Below are 15706 nucleotides of genomic sequence, written 5' to 3' on the forward strand. Positions count from 1 at the left end.
ACGTTTAGGGGTTAGCATTAGGGTTAGGGATTAGGTTTAGGGTAAGGGTTTAGTGTTAGTGTTGGGCTTTAGGCTCGGGGCTTAGGTTCAGGGTCAGTGGTTAGGGTTGGTGGTAGAGCTCAGATTTAGCGGTCAGTTTAAGGGCACAGGACTTGGTTAATCTAAGGTGAGAGGGGTGCGGTCAGAGTCACCATGAAAGCACAACATCATTCCCTGGGCCTTGGGACAAAACTTACATGCAGAACTCAGGTGGAGCCTCATCTCACACATGGCATGTCTGTATTGTAGGCTTGCTTCACTCTGGGAATGGAAGTAGTGTGAGAATTAGGGTTAGGTTTGCGGTTAGGGGTTTCGAGTTAGGGGTTAAGTTTCGAGTCAGGGTTAGGTGCTAGTGGTTAGGGGTAGAGTTAGTGTTACGGGTTCGGTGTTAATTCTGTGTTAGGGGGCCAGGGTTAGGTTTAGGGTTGGGGTTAGTGTTATGGTTAGCGGTTAAGGTTAATGGATAGGGTTAGGGTTAAGGGTTAGGCTTAGGGTTAGGGTTCAGGGTTAGGGTTCAGGTTTAGGGTTAGGGTCAGGGTTAAGGGTTAGTGTGAGGGTTAATCGTTAGGGGGTTAGGGTTAAGGATTAGGTTTATTGTTCAGGTTTAAGGTTATAATTAGGGGTTTGTGTTACTTGTAACTGTAGGTCAGTGTTGGGGTTAGAACTCTAGGCATTAATGTAAAGGTTAGAGTTAGGGTTCAGAGTTAGGGTTATCTTTAATTGTTAGGATTGGGATTAGGGTTAAGGGTTAGGGTTAAGGTTAGGGGTTATGACTAAGGATCAACGGTTAGGGTTATTTTTAGGCATAGGGTTAGGGTAAGGGGTTAGGGTTAGTGTTAGTGTTGTTGGTAGGGTTAAGGTTAGGGTTGGCGTTTCAGAATTAGAGATTAGGTGTTATGGTTATGGCTAGGAGTTAGGGTTAGAATTACAGTACAGGGCTTGTTCTCAGGGTGTCATGCATTAACGTTACGATATGGGGTTAAAGTTAGGGTTACGGTGAGGTTTACGTGTTAAGGTGAGCAGTAGTATCAGGGTTAGGTGTTTTGTTCTGGGTTAGGGTTATGGGTGAGGGCTAGTGTTTATGCTTAGGGCATGGGCCCTGTATGCCCTAGGAATCGAAGTTAGGGGTCTGTTGTGGTCGCTGGGAACCCACTCTATCGTACGCTGTGTATGGGGCTCTGGGTTTCTTGCAGGACACTGTGGCAGAGCCGGCTTTCATGCATGGCTTAGTAGGAATGTAGGCTTTCAAAACTCTGAGAAAGCAAGAAGTCTGAGAATTAGATTTAGGGTTAGGATTACGGTACGGTTTAGTGATGAAGATTAGTGATAGGGTGAGGGCTTATGGTTAGAGGTTAGGGTTAGGGTTAGGGTTGTTGGTAGGGTGAAGGTAGGGTTGGCATTTTAGAATTAGGGATGAGGTGTTATGGTTATGGCTGGGGATTAGGATTGGAATTATGGGATGGGGCTTCTTCTCAGGGTGTTATACATTAACGTTAAGATAAGGGGATAAGTTAGGGTTACGGGGAGGTTTATGTTTTAAGGTGAGCAATAGGATCAGGGTTAGGTGTTATATTCAGCGTGAGGGTTATCTGTTAGGGGTAGTGTTTATACTTAGCGTACGGGCCCTGTCTTCACTGGGCGGGGGGCGGGGGTTAGGGGGATGGGATTGTGCCCGGGAACGCACTGTATCGTACGCTGGGTATGGGCTCCTGGGTTTCATGCAGGACACAGTGGCAGAGCCCCCTTTTACTCATGGCATGGGAGGATTGTAAGCTTTCTAAACTCTGAGATAGCAAGAAGTCTGAGAATTAGATTTAGGGGTAAGATTATGGTAATGTTTAGCGAGGAAGATTAGTGTTAGGGTGGGCTCTTAGGGTTAGGGGTTAGGGTTAAAGGTTCGTGTTATTTTTAACAGTTACAGTTACGTTTTCGGTTAAGTTTCAGGGTTAGGGTTAGGGTTAAGGTTTGGTTTTATCGTTTGGCACAGGGTTAGGCTTCAGTGTTAGCTTTATGGTTAAAGATTAGGATTAGGGTTAGGGTTAAGGGTTAGTGTGAGGGTTAATGGTAAGGGTCAAGGTTAAGTGTTAGGGTTGGGCTTAGGGTTAGGAATAAGGCTTCGTGTAACGTTTAGGTTTAGAGTTAAGTGTTATGGTTATGGCTACAGGTTAGGGTTAGGTTTAGGGTTCATGGTTAGGGTTACATTTATGGGTTTGGGTTATGGGTTAAGTTTAGGGTGAGTGTTTAGTGTTACTGTTGGGCGTTAGGATAAGGGCCGAGGTTTAGGGTTAGGATTTAGGTTTAGTATTAGGGCTTAGATTTAGTGGTTAGTTTAAGGGCACATGCTCTGTTTAATCTATGGTGGGAAGGGTGCAGACTGGGTCGCCTCAACACCACACCATCGTACCTTGGGCCCAGACCTACATGCAGGACTCAGGCAGAGCCTCTTCTCACTCGTGGCATGGCTCTATTGTAGGCTTGGTCAACTCTGAGAACGAAGGAAGTGTGAGAATTAGGGTTATGGTTAGGGTTATGTGTTTGGGGTTAGAGGTTTAGGTTTGAGTGAAGTTTAGTGGTTAGGAATTAGAAGTTAGGATTAGTGTGTCAGGGGTTAGGTGTTAGGTTTTTGTAAGGGGCTAGCGTTAGATTTAGGTTTAGGGTTAATGTTCAGGTGGGTTAGGGGTCAGCGTTAGGGTTAGGCTTACAAGATAGGATTAAGGTAAAGGGTGAAGGCTTAAGATTAGCAGTAAGGGTTAAGGTTAGGGTTAAGGGTTAGGGTTTCGGTCCAAGTTAAGGGTGAGAGTGAGGGTTAACAGTTGCGATTAGGGTAATGGTTTAGGGATAGTAATAGGTTTCAGGGATAGGGTTAGGGTTAGGTTTAGGGTTCGGGGTTAGGGTTAGCATTAGCGGTTAGGGTTAGGGTTAGGGGTTAGGGTTACAGTTAGGGTTAGGTCTAGGCATTATGGTAATGGTTCGTGTTAGGGTTAAGAATTAGGGTTAGGTTTAATTGTCAGGATTATGATCAGGGTAATGGTTAGGGTTAGGGTTAGCGGTTAGAGTTAGGGTTAGTGTTAGGGTTGTTTGTAGGGTGAAGGTAATGTTTAGCAGTTTAGAATTAAGGTTAGGGATTAGGTGTTACGGTTATGCTAGGAGTTAGGCTTAGAATTAAGGGATAGGGTTTGTTCTTAGGGTAAGTGTTATGCAATAACATTAGGATAGGGGTTAAAGTTAGGGTTACAGTGAGGTTTACGTGTTAAGGTGAACAATAACATCAGGGTTAGGTGTTATGTTCAGGGTTAGGGTTATGGGTAAGGTGCAGGGTTTTTGCTTAGGGCATGGGCCCTGTCAGCACTAGCAGGGGGAGTTAGGGGGCTGTGATTGTCCCCGGGAACCCACTCTATCATACGCAGTGTATGGGCTCCTGGGTTTCATTCAGGACACTGTGGCAGAGCCAGCTTTCACGCATGGCTTTGGAGAATTGTAGGCTTTTAAAACTCTGAGATAGCAAGAAGTCTGAGAATTAGATTTAGGGTTAGGATTATGGTTAGGGTTAGGGATGAAGATTAGTCAGGGAGAGGGCTTAGGGTTAGGGCTTAAGCTTCGAGTGAGGATTAGGGGTTAGGGAGTAGGTGTTGGGTTTAGTGCTAGGGTTAGGGCTTAGGGGTTAGGGTTGGGTTAGGGGCTAGGGTTAGATTTAGAGTGGGGTTAGGGTTAGCGTTATGGGTTAGGGTTAGGGTTAAGGGATAGGATAAGGGTTAAGCGTTAAGGCTTAGGGTTAGTGTTAAGTGTTAGGTTTAGTTTTAAGGGTTAGGGTTACAGTTCGAGTTAAGGGTTAGTGTGGGGTTAACGGTTAGGGCTAGGGTTATGGGTTAAGGATAGAGTTAGGTTTAAGTCTTAGGATTAGGGTTCAGTGTTAGGGTTAGCATTAGGGATTAGCGTTAGGGTTAGGGGTTACGTTTACTCTTAGGGTTAGGTCTAGGCATTAGGGTACGTGTTAGTGTTAGGCTTAAGAGTTAGGGTTAGGTTTAATTGTTAGGATTAGGATCAGGGTTAAGGGTTAGGGTTAAGTGTCAAGTGTTACGGTTATTTTTAGGTGTACGGTTAGGGTTAGCAGTTAGGGTTAGGGTTAGTTTGTAGAGATAAGGTAATGTTTAGCAGTTTTGAATTAGCCTTAGGGATTAGGTGTTACAATTGTGGCTAGGAGTTAGGGTTAGAATTAAGGGATAGGGGTTGTTCTTAGGGTAAGTCTTATGCATTAACGTTAGGATAACGGGTTCAAGTTAGAGTTATGGTGAGGTTGATGTGTTAAGGTGAGCAATATATCAGGGTGAGCTGTGATGTTCAGGGTTAGGGTTATGGGTGAGGGGTAGTGTTTATGCTTATATCACGAGCCCTCTCTGCTCTAGGAGGGGACTTAGAGGGCTAGGATAGATGCCGGAAGCCACTCTATCATACGCTGGGTATGGGCCCCTTGGTTTCATGCCGGACACAGTGGCCGAGCCTCCTTCTACACATGGCATGGGAGGATTGTAGGCTTTGTAAACTCTGAGAAAGCAAGAAGTCTGAGAATTAAATTTAGGGCTAGGATTAGGGTTAGGGTTAGCAATATAGGTTACTGTTATGGTGAGGGCTTAGGGTTAGGGGTTTCGGTTAGGGTCAGGGTTAAAGGTTAGTGTTAGGTTTAACAGTTACAGTTAGGTTTAGGGTTAAGCTTTAAGGTTTAAGCTTAGGGTTAAGATTAGGGGTTAGGTTTTGGTACAGGGTAAGGGTTAAGTGCTAGGTTTAGGCTTAAAGATTAGGATTAGGGTTAGGGTTAAGGTTTAGTGTGAGGGTTAACGGTTAGGGTTAAGGTTAAGTGTTAGGTTTATGGGTTAGGGTTAGGGTTAAGTGTTCATGTTAGGTTTAGGGTTAGAGTTAAGTGTTATGGTTAGGGTTAGGGGTTTGGGTTAGGTTTAGGGTTCATGGTTAAGGTTACATTTAGGGGTTAGGTTTAGGGTAAGCGTTTAGTGTTAGTGTTGGGCATTAGGGTGAGGGCTTAGGTTTAGGGTTAGGGGTTAGGGTCAGTGTTTGGGCTTTGATTTGGCGGTTAGTTTAAGGGTACAGGACCTGTGTAATCTATGGTGAGTAGGGTGCAGAATGTTTACATGCGACACCACACCATCGGATCCTGGGCCTTTGGCCCAGACCTACTTGCAGGACTCATGCGGAAACTCTACTCACGCATTGCATGGTTGTATTTTAGCCTTGGTTAACTCTGAGAATGGAAGTAGTGTGAGAAATAGGGTTATGGTTAGGGTTAAGGGTTTGGTGTTAGGGGTTAGGGTTCAAGTGAGGTTTAGTGGTTAGGGACTAGGATTTAGGGTTAGTGTTAGGGTTAGGGGTTAGTTTTGCGTTAGGGGCTAGGGTTAGATTTATGGTTGGGGTTAGTGTTAGGGTTAGGATTAGGCATCAGGGTTAGTATTAGGGTTAAAGGATAGGATTGGAGTTAAGTGTTAAGGCTTAGGGTTTGTGTTAAGTGTTAGGGTTGGGGTTTAGGCTTAGGGTTACGGTTCCAGTTAAGCTCTAGGGTGAGGGTTAAAGATTAGGCTTAGGATTATTGGTTAGGGATAGAGTTATGTTTAAGGGTTAGGGATAGGGTTAGGTTTAGGGTTCAGTGTTAGGGTTACCATTAGGGGTTAGGGTTAGGGTTAGGGGTTAGGCGTAGTGATGTATTAAGGGCTATGGTTAGAATTAGGATTGGGGTTAGTGTTAGGTTTAGGGTTAGGGGTTAGGTTTAGGGTTAAGGGATAGGATTATGGTTAAGGGTTGAGCGTAGGTTTAGGGTTAAGATTTAGTGTTAGGGTCCGGTTTAAGGGTTAGGGTGAGGGTTAACGGTTAGGGTTAGGGTTGGGGTTAGGGGTTAGGGATATAGTTAGTATTAAGTGTTAGGGTTAGGTTTAGGGTTCAGGGTTAGGGTTAGCTTTAGGGGTTATGATTAGGGTTAGGTGTTAGGTTAGTGTCAGGGTTAGGTCTAGGCGTCAGGGTAAGGTTTAGGGTTAGGGTTAAGAGCTAAGGTTGGGTTTAGTGGTTAGGATTAGGATTAGGGTTAGGAGTTAGGGTAAAGGGTCAAGGGTTAGCATTATTTTTAGCCATAGCTTTGGCGTTAGGAGTAAGGATTAGGTTCAGTGTTAGGGTAACAGTAGGTTACCGTAACAGTAACTACGTAGGGTAACAGTTAGTGTTAGTGGTTTAGAATTAGGGTTATGGATTAGTTGTCACAGTTATGACTAGGAGATAGGGTTAGAATTATGGGATAGGGGTTAATCTCAGGGTAAGTGTTACGCATTAACGTTAGGATAAGAGGTTAAAGTTCAGGTTACGGTGAGGTTTACATTCTAAGGTGAGCAATAGAATCAGGGTTAAATGTTATTTTCAGGGTTAGAGTTTTGGGTGAGGTGTAGAGTTTATGCTTAGGGCACGGGCCTTGTCTGCATTAGGCGGGGGGGGGGGTTAGGGGGCTGGGATTGTCACCAGGAACCCACTCTATCGTACTCTGGCCATGGGCCCTAGTGGTTCATTCAGGACACAGTGGAAGAGCCTCCTTTCACGCATGGAATGGGAGGATTGTAGGCTTTCTAAACTCTAAGAAAGCAAGAAGACTGAGAATTAGATTTAGGGTTAGGGTTAGGGTTCGGGTTAAGGATCAAGGTTAGTGTTAGGGTGAAGGCTTAGAGTTAGGGGTTATGGGTAGCGTTACAGGTTACTCTTAGTTTTAACCGTTACAGTTAGGTTCAGGGTTAAGTTTTATGGTTAGGTTTAAGGTTAGGGTTTAGGGTTTGGTACAGGATTAGGGTTAAATATTAGGTTTAGGGTTAAAGATTACGATTAAGGTTAGGTTTAAAGGTTAGTGTGAGGGTTAACAGTCAGGGTTAAAGTTAAGAGTTAGGGTTAGGGTTAGTGTTAGGATTAAGGGTTCATGTTAGGTTTAGGGTTAGAGTTAAGTGCTATGGTTAGCGCTCGAGGTTAGGGTTAGGTTTAGGGTTCACAGTTAGGGTTACGTTTAGAGGTTAGCATTAGGGTTAGGGATTAGCTTTAGGGTAAGAGTTTAGAGTTAGTGTTGGGCTTTAGGCTCAGGGGTTAGGTTTAGGGTCAGAGGTTAGGGTTGATGTTAGGGCTTAGATTTAGTGGTTAGTTTAAGGGCACAGGACCTGTTTATTCTACAGTGAGAGGGGTTAGGGTTAGGGTTAGGGTTGTCGTAGGGGTTAAGGTTAGATTTAACCTTGGGGTTAGTGTTAGGGTTAGGATTAGGGGGTTAGTGTTAGGGTTAGGGGTTAAAAACACCTACAGCCAGCCCTAACCCGATTTCTGACACTTCTTCCATTCTCAGAGTTAACCAAGCCTACAATACGGCCATGTCATGCGTGAGAAGAGGCTCCACCTGAGTCCTGTATGTAGGTCTTGGCCCAAGGCCCAGCGTACGGTGGTGTTGTGTCGCAGCGACCCTGTGCACCACTCTCACCATAGATTAAACAGGTCCTGTGCCCTTAAACTAACTGCTAAATCTCAGCCCTAACACTAATCCTAACCCCTAACCCTAAAAGTTATCCTTAACCCTAACTGTTAACACTCAAACTAACCCTTAACTCTAACCCTTGTCATGATCTTTAACCCTAACCCTAACACTTAACCCTAACCCTGTACCAAACCATAACCCCTAAGCTTAACCCTAACCCTAAACCTAAACCCTAAGTCTAACTGTAACTGTTAAACCTAACAGTAACTTTTAACCCTAAAACTAACCGTATCCCCTTACCCGAAGCCCTCACCCTAAGATTAAACTTCATCCCTAACCATAACGATAATCCTAACCTTAAATCTAATTCTCAGACTTCTTACTTTCTTAGAGATTTGAAAGCTTACAATCCTCCTTTACCATGCGTGAAATCAGGCTCTGCCAGAGTGTCCTACAAGAAACCCATGGGCCCATACCCTGCATACGATAGAGTGGGTTTCTGGTGACAATCGCATCCCCCTCAGTCCCACTCCTAGGGAAGACAGGGCCCATACCCTAAGCAAAACCCTACCCCTCACTCATAATTCTAACCCTGATCCTATTGCTCACCTTAACACATAAACCTCACCGTAAACCTAACTTTAACCACTTATCCTAACATTAATGCATAACACTTATGCTAAGAACAACCCCTATCACTTAATTCTAACCCTAACTCCTAGCCATAACAGTAACCCCTAATCCCTAACCCTAATTCTAACCACTAAACATTACCTTAACCCTACAAACAACCCTAATACTAACCCTAACCTTAAACGCTAACCCTAACCTTATCCCTAAACATAACCTTAAAAGTTTACCCTAAACCCTAACCCTATCCCCTAACCCTAAGTCTAACCCTTAATTCTGATCCTAATCCTAACAATTAAACCTAACCCTAACCCTTAACCCTAACACTAACACTTACCTTAATGCCGAGACCTAATCTTAGCAGTAAAGCTACCTCTAACCCTAACCCTGGACCTTAAACCTAACACTATCCCTAACTTATAACCCTAACCCTAACTGTTAACCCTCACCCTAACCCTTAACTCGGACCATAACCCTAACCCTTAACCCTAACCCTATCCCTTAATGCTAACCCTAAGCCTTAACCCTTAACCCTAATCCTATCCCTTAACCCTAAACCCTAACCCCTAACCCTAACCCTAACCCCAACGCTAAATCTATCCCTAGTCCCTAACCCAACCCTAACCGTTAACCCCTAATGCTAACATTAACCCTAACCCCTAATCCCTAACACCTAACCCTCACGCGAACACTAACCCCTAACCCCAAACACCTAACCCTAATCATAACCATAATTCTCACACTTCCTCCATTCTCAGAGTTAGCCAAGCCTACAATAAAACCATGCCATGCGTGAGAAGAGGCTCTACCTGAGACCTGCATGTAGGTCTGGGCCCAAGGCCTCGGGTACGATGGTGTGGTGTGGCGATGACCCATTCTGCACACTTCTCACCATAGATTACACAGGTCCTGTGCCCTTAAAATAACCTCTAAATCTAAGCCCTAACGCTAACTCTAACACTAACCCTTAACCCTAAACTTAAGCCCTGACCCTAACGCCCAACACTAACATTAAACCCATACCCTAATCCTTACCCATAACCCTAATGCCTAAACGTAACCCTAACGATGAACCCTAAACCTAACCCTAACCCCAAACCCTAACCATAACACTTAACTCTAACCCTAAACCTAACACGAACACTTAAACCTAAACTTAACCACTAACCCTAACACTTAACCTTAACCCTAACCGTTAACTCTCACACTAACCCTTAAACCTAACCCTAATCGTAATCTTTAACCCTAAACCTAACAGTTAACCCTTACCCTGTACCAAAACCTAACCCCTAACCTTAACCTTAACCCTAACACTTGACCCTAAAGCTAACTGTAACCATTAAACCTAACACTAACCTTTAACCCTGACCGTAACTCTAACCCCTAACCCTAAGCCCTCACCCTAATGCTAAACTTTATCCTTAACACTAACCATAATCCTATCCCTAAATCTAATTCTCAGACTTCTTGCTTTCTCAGAGTTTAGAAAGCCTACAATCCTCCCATGCCATGCGTGAAAAGAGGCTCTGCCACTGTGTCCTGCATGAAACCCAGGGACCCATACCCAGTGTACGATAGAGAAAGTTCTCGGCCACAATCCTAGACCCCTAATCCTCCCGCCTAGTGCAGACAGGGCCCGTGCCCTAAGCATAAAAAGTACGCCTAACATATAACCCTAACCTTGAACGTAACACCTAACCCTGATCCTACTGCTCACCTTATCATGTAGACCACACTGTAACCCTAACTTTAACCGCATCTCCTAAAGTTAATGCATAACACTTACACTGAGAACAACGCCTATCCCATAATTCTAACCCTAAATCTTAGCCATAACCATACAACCTAATCCCTAACCCTAATTCTAAACTGCTAACCCTAACCTTAACACTACCAACAACCCTAACACTAACCCTAACCCTAACCCTCACCCCTAATCCTACCCTATGCCTAAAAGTAAGCCTAACTCCTAACCCTTATCCCTAACCAAAAGCCCTGTCCCTAACCATAAGACTTAAGTCTCACCCTTATACCCTAACCCTAATACGAATCCTTAAGCCTAACCCCCAATCCTAACAATTAACCTTAACCCTAACTGTTAACGCTCACCCTAACCCTTAAATCAGACCAAAACCCTAACACTTAACCCTAACCCTAATCCCTAATGCTAACCCTAAGCCTTAACCCTTTACCCTAATCCTATCCCTTAAGCCTAACCCTAACCCTAATTCCTAACCCTAACCATAATCCCTAACCCTAACCCTAACACTAACCCTAACTCTGAATCTAACCCTAGCCCCTAAACCAACACTAACCCCTAACCCCTAACCCTAACACTAACACTAACTCCTAATTTCTAACCCCTGAACCACACTCGAACCCTAACCCCTAACCCCAAACAGTTAACCATAACCATAACCCTAATTCTCACATTTCCTCCATTTTCAGAGTTCACCAAGCCTACAATAGAGCCATGCCATGAGTGAGAAGAGGCTCCGCCTGAGTCCTGCATGTAGGTCTGGGCCCAAGGCCCAGGTACGATGGTGTGGTGTCAAGGGGACCAATTCTGCACCCTTCTCACCATAGATTAAACAGATCCTGTGCCCTTAAACTAACCGCTAAATCTAAGCCCTAACACTAAACCTAAACGCTAACCCTAAACCTAAGCCCTTATCCTAATGCCCAACACTAACACCAAACACTCACCCTAAACCTAACCCGTAACCCTAACCCCTAAACGTAACCCTAACCATGCACCCTATATCTAACCCTAACCCCTAACCCTAACCATAACACTTAACTCTAACCCTAAACTAACATAAACCCTTAACACTAAACCTAATCCCTAACCCTCATGCTTAACCCTAACCGTTAATCCTCACACTTACCTTTAAACCTAACCCTAATTGTAATCTTTAACTCTAAACTTAACACTTAAACCTTAACCTGTACCAAAACCTATCCCCTAAACTGAACCCTAACACTAAACCTTAACGCTAAACCTAACTGTAACTGTTAAACCTAACACTAACCTTTAACTCTGACCCTAAACCTAACCCCTAACCCTAAGGCATCACCTTAACACTAAACTTCATCCCTAATTCTAACCATAATCCTAACCCTAAATCTAATTCTCAGACTTTTTCTTTCTCAGAGTTTAGAAAGCCTATAATCCTCCCATGCCATGTGTGAAAGGAGGCCCTGCCACTGTGTCCAGCATGAAACCCAGGGGCCAATACCCAGCATACGATAGAGTGATTTCCCGGCGAATATGCTAGCCCCCTAACCTCTCCGCCTAGTGCAGACAAGGCACGTGCCCTAAGCATAAACACAACCCCTAACCAATAACCCTAACCATAACTGTTAACTCTCACCCTAACATTTAACCCTGACACTAACCCTAACCTGTAAACCTATCCCTAAACCTTTACCCAAAGCCTAAGCCTTAACTCTAACACTATCATTTAACCCTAGCCCTAACCCCTAAATGTTACACTAACCATGAACCCTAAGCCTAACCGTAACCCCTAACACTAACCATAACACTTAACTGTAACCCTAAACCTAACAAGACCCCTTAACCCTAACACTAACCCCTAACCCTAGCCCTTAAACTTAACCCTAAACTTTTACCCTCACACTAACCTTTAACACTAACCATAATGCTAATCTTTAACCCTAAACCTAACACTTAACTCTTACCCTGTACGAAACCCTAACCCCTGACCTTAACCCTGACAATAAACCTTAACCCTAAACCTAACTTTAACCGTTAAAACTAACACTAACCTTAACCCTAACTCTAACCCTAACCCTTAACCCTAAGCCCTCACCCTATCACTAATCATCATCCCTAATCCTAACCATAATCCTAACCCTAAATCTTAATCTCAGACGTCTTCCTCTCTCAGAGTTTAAAAAGCCCTCACCCTAAAATTTAACCCTAAACCTAACTGTAACTGTTTAAACTAACACTAATCTTTAACCATAACCCTAACCCTTAACCTGAACCCTAAGCCAAACTCTTAACCCTAATCCTATCCCTTAACCCTAACTCTAATCCCTAACTCGAATGCTAACACTAACCCCAACCCTAAACCTAACCCTAGCGCCTAACCCAACCCTCACCCCAACCCCTAACCCTAACACTAACCCTAACCCCTAATGCCTAACCCCTAACCCTCATTTGAACACTCTCTCCTAAACCCAAATCCCTAAGCCTAACCATAACCCTAATTCTCACACTTCCATTCTAAGAGTTAACCAAGCCTATAATACAACCATGCCATGCATGAGAACAGGCTCCCCCTGATTCCTGCATGTAGGTCTGAGCCCAAGGCCCAGGGTACAATGCTGTGGTGTCTCAGCGACCCATTCCACACCCTTCTCACCATAGATTAAACAGGTCCTCTGACCTTAAACTAATCGCTAAATCTAAGTCCTAACACTAACACTAATCCCTACCCTAAACAGAAACCCTGACCCAAACTCCCTTCACTAACACTATACCCTTACACCAAACCTAACCCCTAAACCTAACCCCTAAACATAACCCTAACCATGAACCCTAAACCTGAACCTAAACCCTAACACTTAAGTGTAACCCTAAACCTAACACGAACCCCTAATCCTAACCCTAAACCCTAACCCTAACCCTTCACCTTAACCCTAACCGTTAACCCTCAGCTAACCCTTAAACCTAACACTAATCATAATCTGTACCCCTAAACCGAACACTTAACCCTAACCCTGTACCAAACCCAAATCCCTAACACTAAGCCCTCTCCCTAACACTAAACTTCATCCCTAACCCTAACCGTAATCCTAACCCTAAATCTAATTCTCAGACTTCTTGCTTTCTCAGAGTTTAGAAAGCCTACAATCCTCCCATGCCATGCATGAAAGGAGGCTCTGCCACTGTGCCCTGCATGAAACCCAGAGACCCATACCCAGCATACGATAGAGTGGGTTCCTGGTGACAATCCCAGCCTCCGAACCCCCCCCACCTAGTGAAGACAGGGCCTGTGCCCTAAGCATAAACACTGCCCCTAACCCATAACCATAACCCTGAACATAAAACCTAACCCTGATCCTATTGCTCACCTTAACATGTAAAGCTCACCGTAACACTAACTTTAACCGCTTACCCTAACTTTAAGCATAAAACTGACCCTGAGACCAACCCCTATGCCATAATTCTAACTCTAACTCCTTACCATAACCATTACACCTAATCCCTAACCCTAATTCTAAACTGCTAAACCTAACCTTAAGCCTACAAAAAACCTTAACGGTAACACTAACCCTAACACCTAATCCTAACCCTGTGCCTGAAAATAAACCTAACCCTTAACCTTTAACCCTAATGCTAACCCATAACCCTAACCATAACACTTTACTCTAACCCTAAATCTAACACGAACGCTTAACACTAGCCCTAAACCCTAACCCTAACCCTTAAACACAAACCTAACCGTTAACACTCACACTAACCGTCAACCCTAATCCGAATTCTAATCTTTAACCCTAAACCTAACACTTAACCCTAACCCTGTACCAAACCCTAACCCCTAACCATAACCCTCACCCTAAAACGTAACCCTAAACCTAACTGTAACCGTTAAACCTAACTCTAACATTTAACCTTTACTCTACCCATAATCCCTAGCCCTAATCCCTCACCCTAGCACTAACCTCATTCCTAACCCTAACTATAATCCTAACCCTAAATCTAATTATCAGACTTCTTGCTTTCTCAGCGTTAGAAAGCCTACAATCCTCCCATGCCATGAATAAAAGGAGGCTCTACCACTGTGTCCTGCCGGAAACCCCAGTGCCCATACTCAGCATACACTAGAGTGGGTTCCCGATGACAATCGCAACCCCAAACCCCTCCCCCCCTGCCTAGTGCAGACAGGGCCCGAGTCGTAAGCATAAACCCTACCCCTCACCCCTAACCATAACCCTGAACATAACACCTGACCCTGATCCCATTGCTCACCTTAAAATGTAAATCTCACCATAACCCTAAATTTAACCCCTTATCATAACGTTAATGCATAACACTTACCCTGAGAACAACTCCTATCTCTGAATTCTAACCCTAACTCCAAGCCATAACCATAACACCTAATCCCTAATGCGAATTCTAAACCGCTAACCCTAACCTTAAACCTACCATCAAACCAAACATTACCCTAGCCCCTAACTTTAAAACTATGCCTAAAAATAACCCTAACACTTCACCCTTAATCCTAACCCCTAACTCTAACCCTAACCCTACCCCTAAGACCCTAACCATAACCCTAACTGTTAACCCTCACCCTAACACGTAACCCTGACCTTAACCCTAACCCTTAACACTAACCCTTAACCCTAACCCTAAGCCAAACCCTTAACCATAATCCTATCCTTTAACCCTAAAAGCTAACCCTAATATTAACCCCAACCCTAAACCTAACCCTAGCACCCTAACCCAAACCCAACAACTAACCCCTATCCCTAACACTAACCCTAACTCCTAATCCCTAGGACCTAACCCTGACTCGAACCATAATCCCAAACTCCAAACCCCTAACCCAAACCCTAACACTGATTCTCACACTACTTCCATTCTCAGAGTGAAGCAAGCCTACAATACAGCTATACTATGCGTGAGATGAGGCTCCACCTGAGTCCTGCATGTAGGTCCTTTCCCAAGGATCAGGGAACGATTTTGTGCTTTCGTGGAGACTCCGACAGCACCCTTCTCACCGTAGATAAAACAGGTCCTGTGCCCTTAAACTAACAGCTAAATCTCAGCCCTAACACTAACACTAACCCCTAACCGTAAACATAAGCTCCGACCGTAACGCTGAACATGAACTCTAAAACCTTACCCTAAACCTAAGCCCTAACCCTAACACTAACCCCTAAACATAACACTAACCATGAACCCTAAACCTAACCCTAACCATAACACTTAACGCTAACCCTAAAGCCTACACGAAGACTTATTCCTAACACTAACAAAAACCCTAGCCCTTAGTCTTGATCCTTACCATTAACCCTCACACTAGCCCTTAACCCTAACCCTAATCCTAATCTTTAACCCTAAAGCTAAAACTTAAGCCTAACACAGTACCAAATGCTAAACCTTAACCTTAACCCTAAACCTAAAACATAACCATAAACCTGACTGTAACTGTTAAACCTAACACTAACCTTTAACCCTAACCACTGACCTTAAGAACGCACCCTAACACTAACCTTCATCCCTAAACATTACCATAAACCTACCCCTAAATCTAATTCTCAGACTTCTTGCTTTCTCAGAGTTTAGAAAGCCTACAATTCTCCCATGTCATGAGTAAAAGGAGGCTCTGCCACTGTGTCCTGCAAGAAACCCGGGGGCCCATAACTAGTGCATGATAGAGCGGGTTCCCAGTGGCAATCCTAGTCCCTAACCCCCCCCCTCCTGGTGAAGACAGGGCCCATGCGCTAAGCAAAAACACTATCCCTAATAGATAACCCTAATTCCAAACATAAAACCTAACCCTGATCCTGTTA

The sequence above is a fragment of the Eulemur rufifrons genome, chromosome 21 (assembly GCF_041146395.1).
Source record: "Eulemur rufifrons isolate Redbay chromosome 21, OSU_ERuf_1, whole genome shotgun sequence".
Classification (NCBI taxonomy): domain Eukaryota; kingdom Metazoa; phylum Chordata; class Mammalia; order Primates; family Lemuridae; genus Eulemur; species Eulemur rufifrons.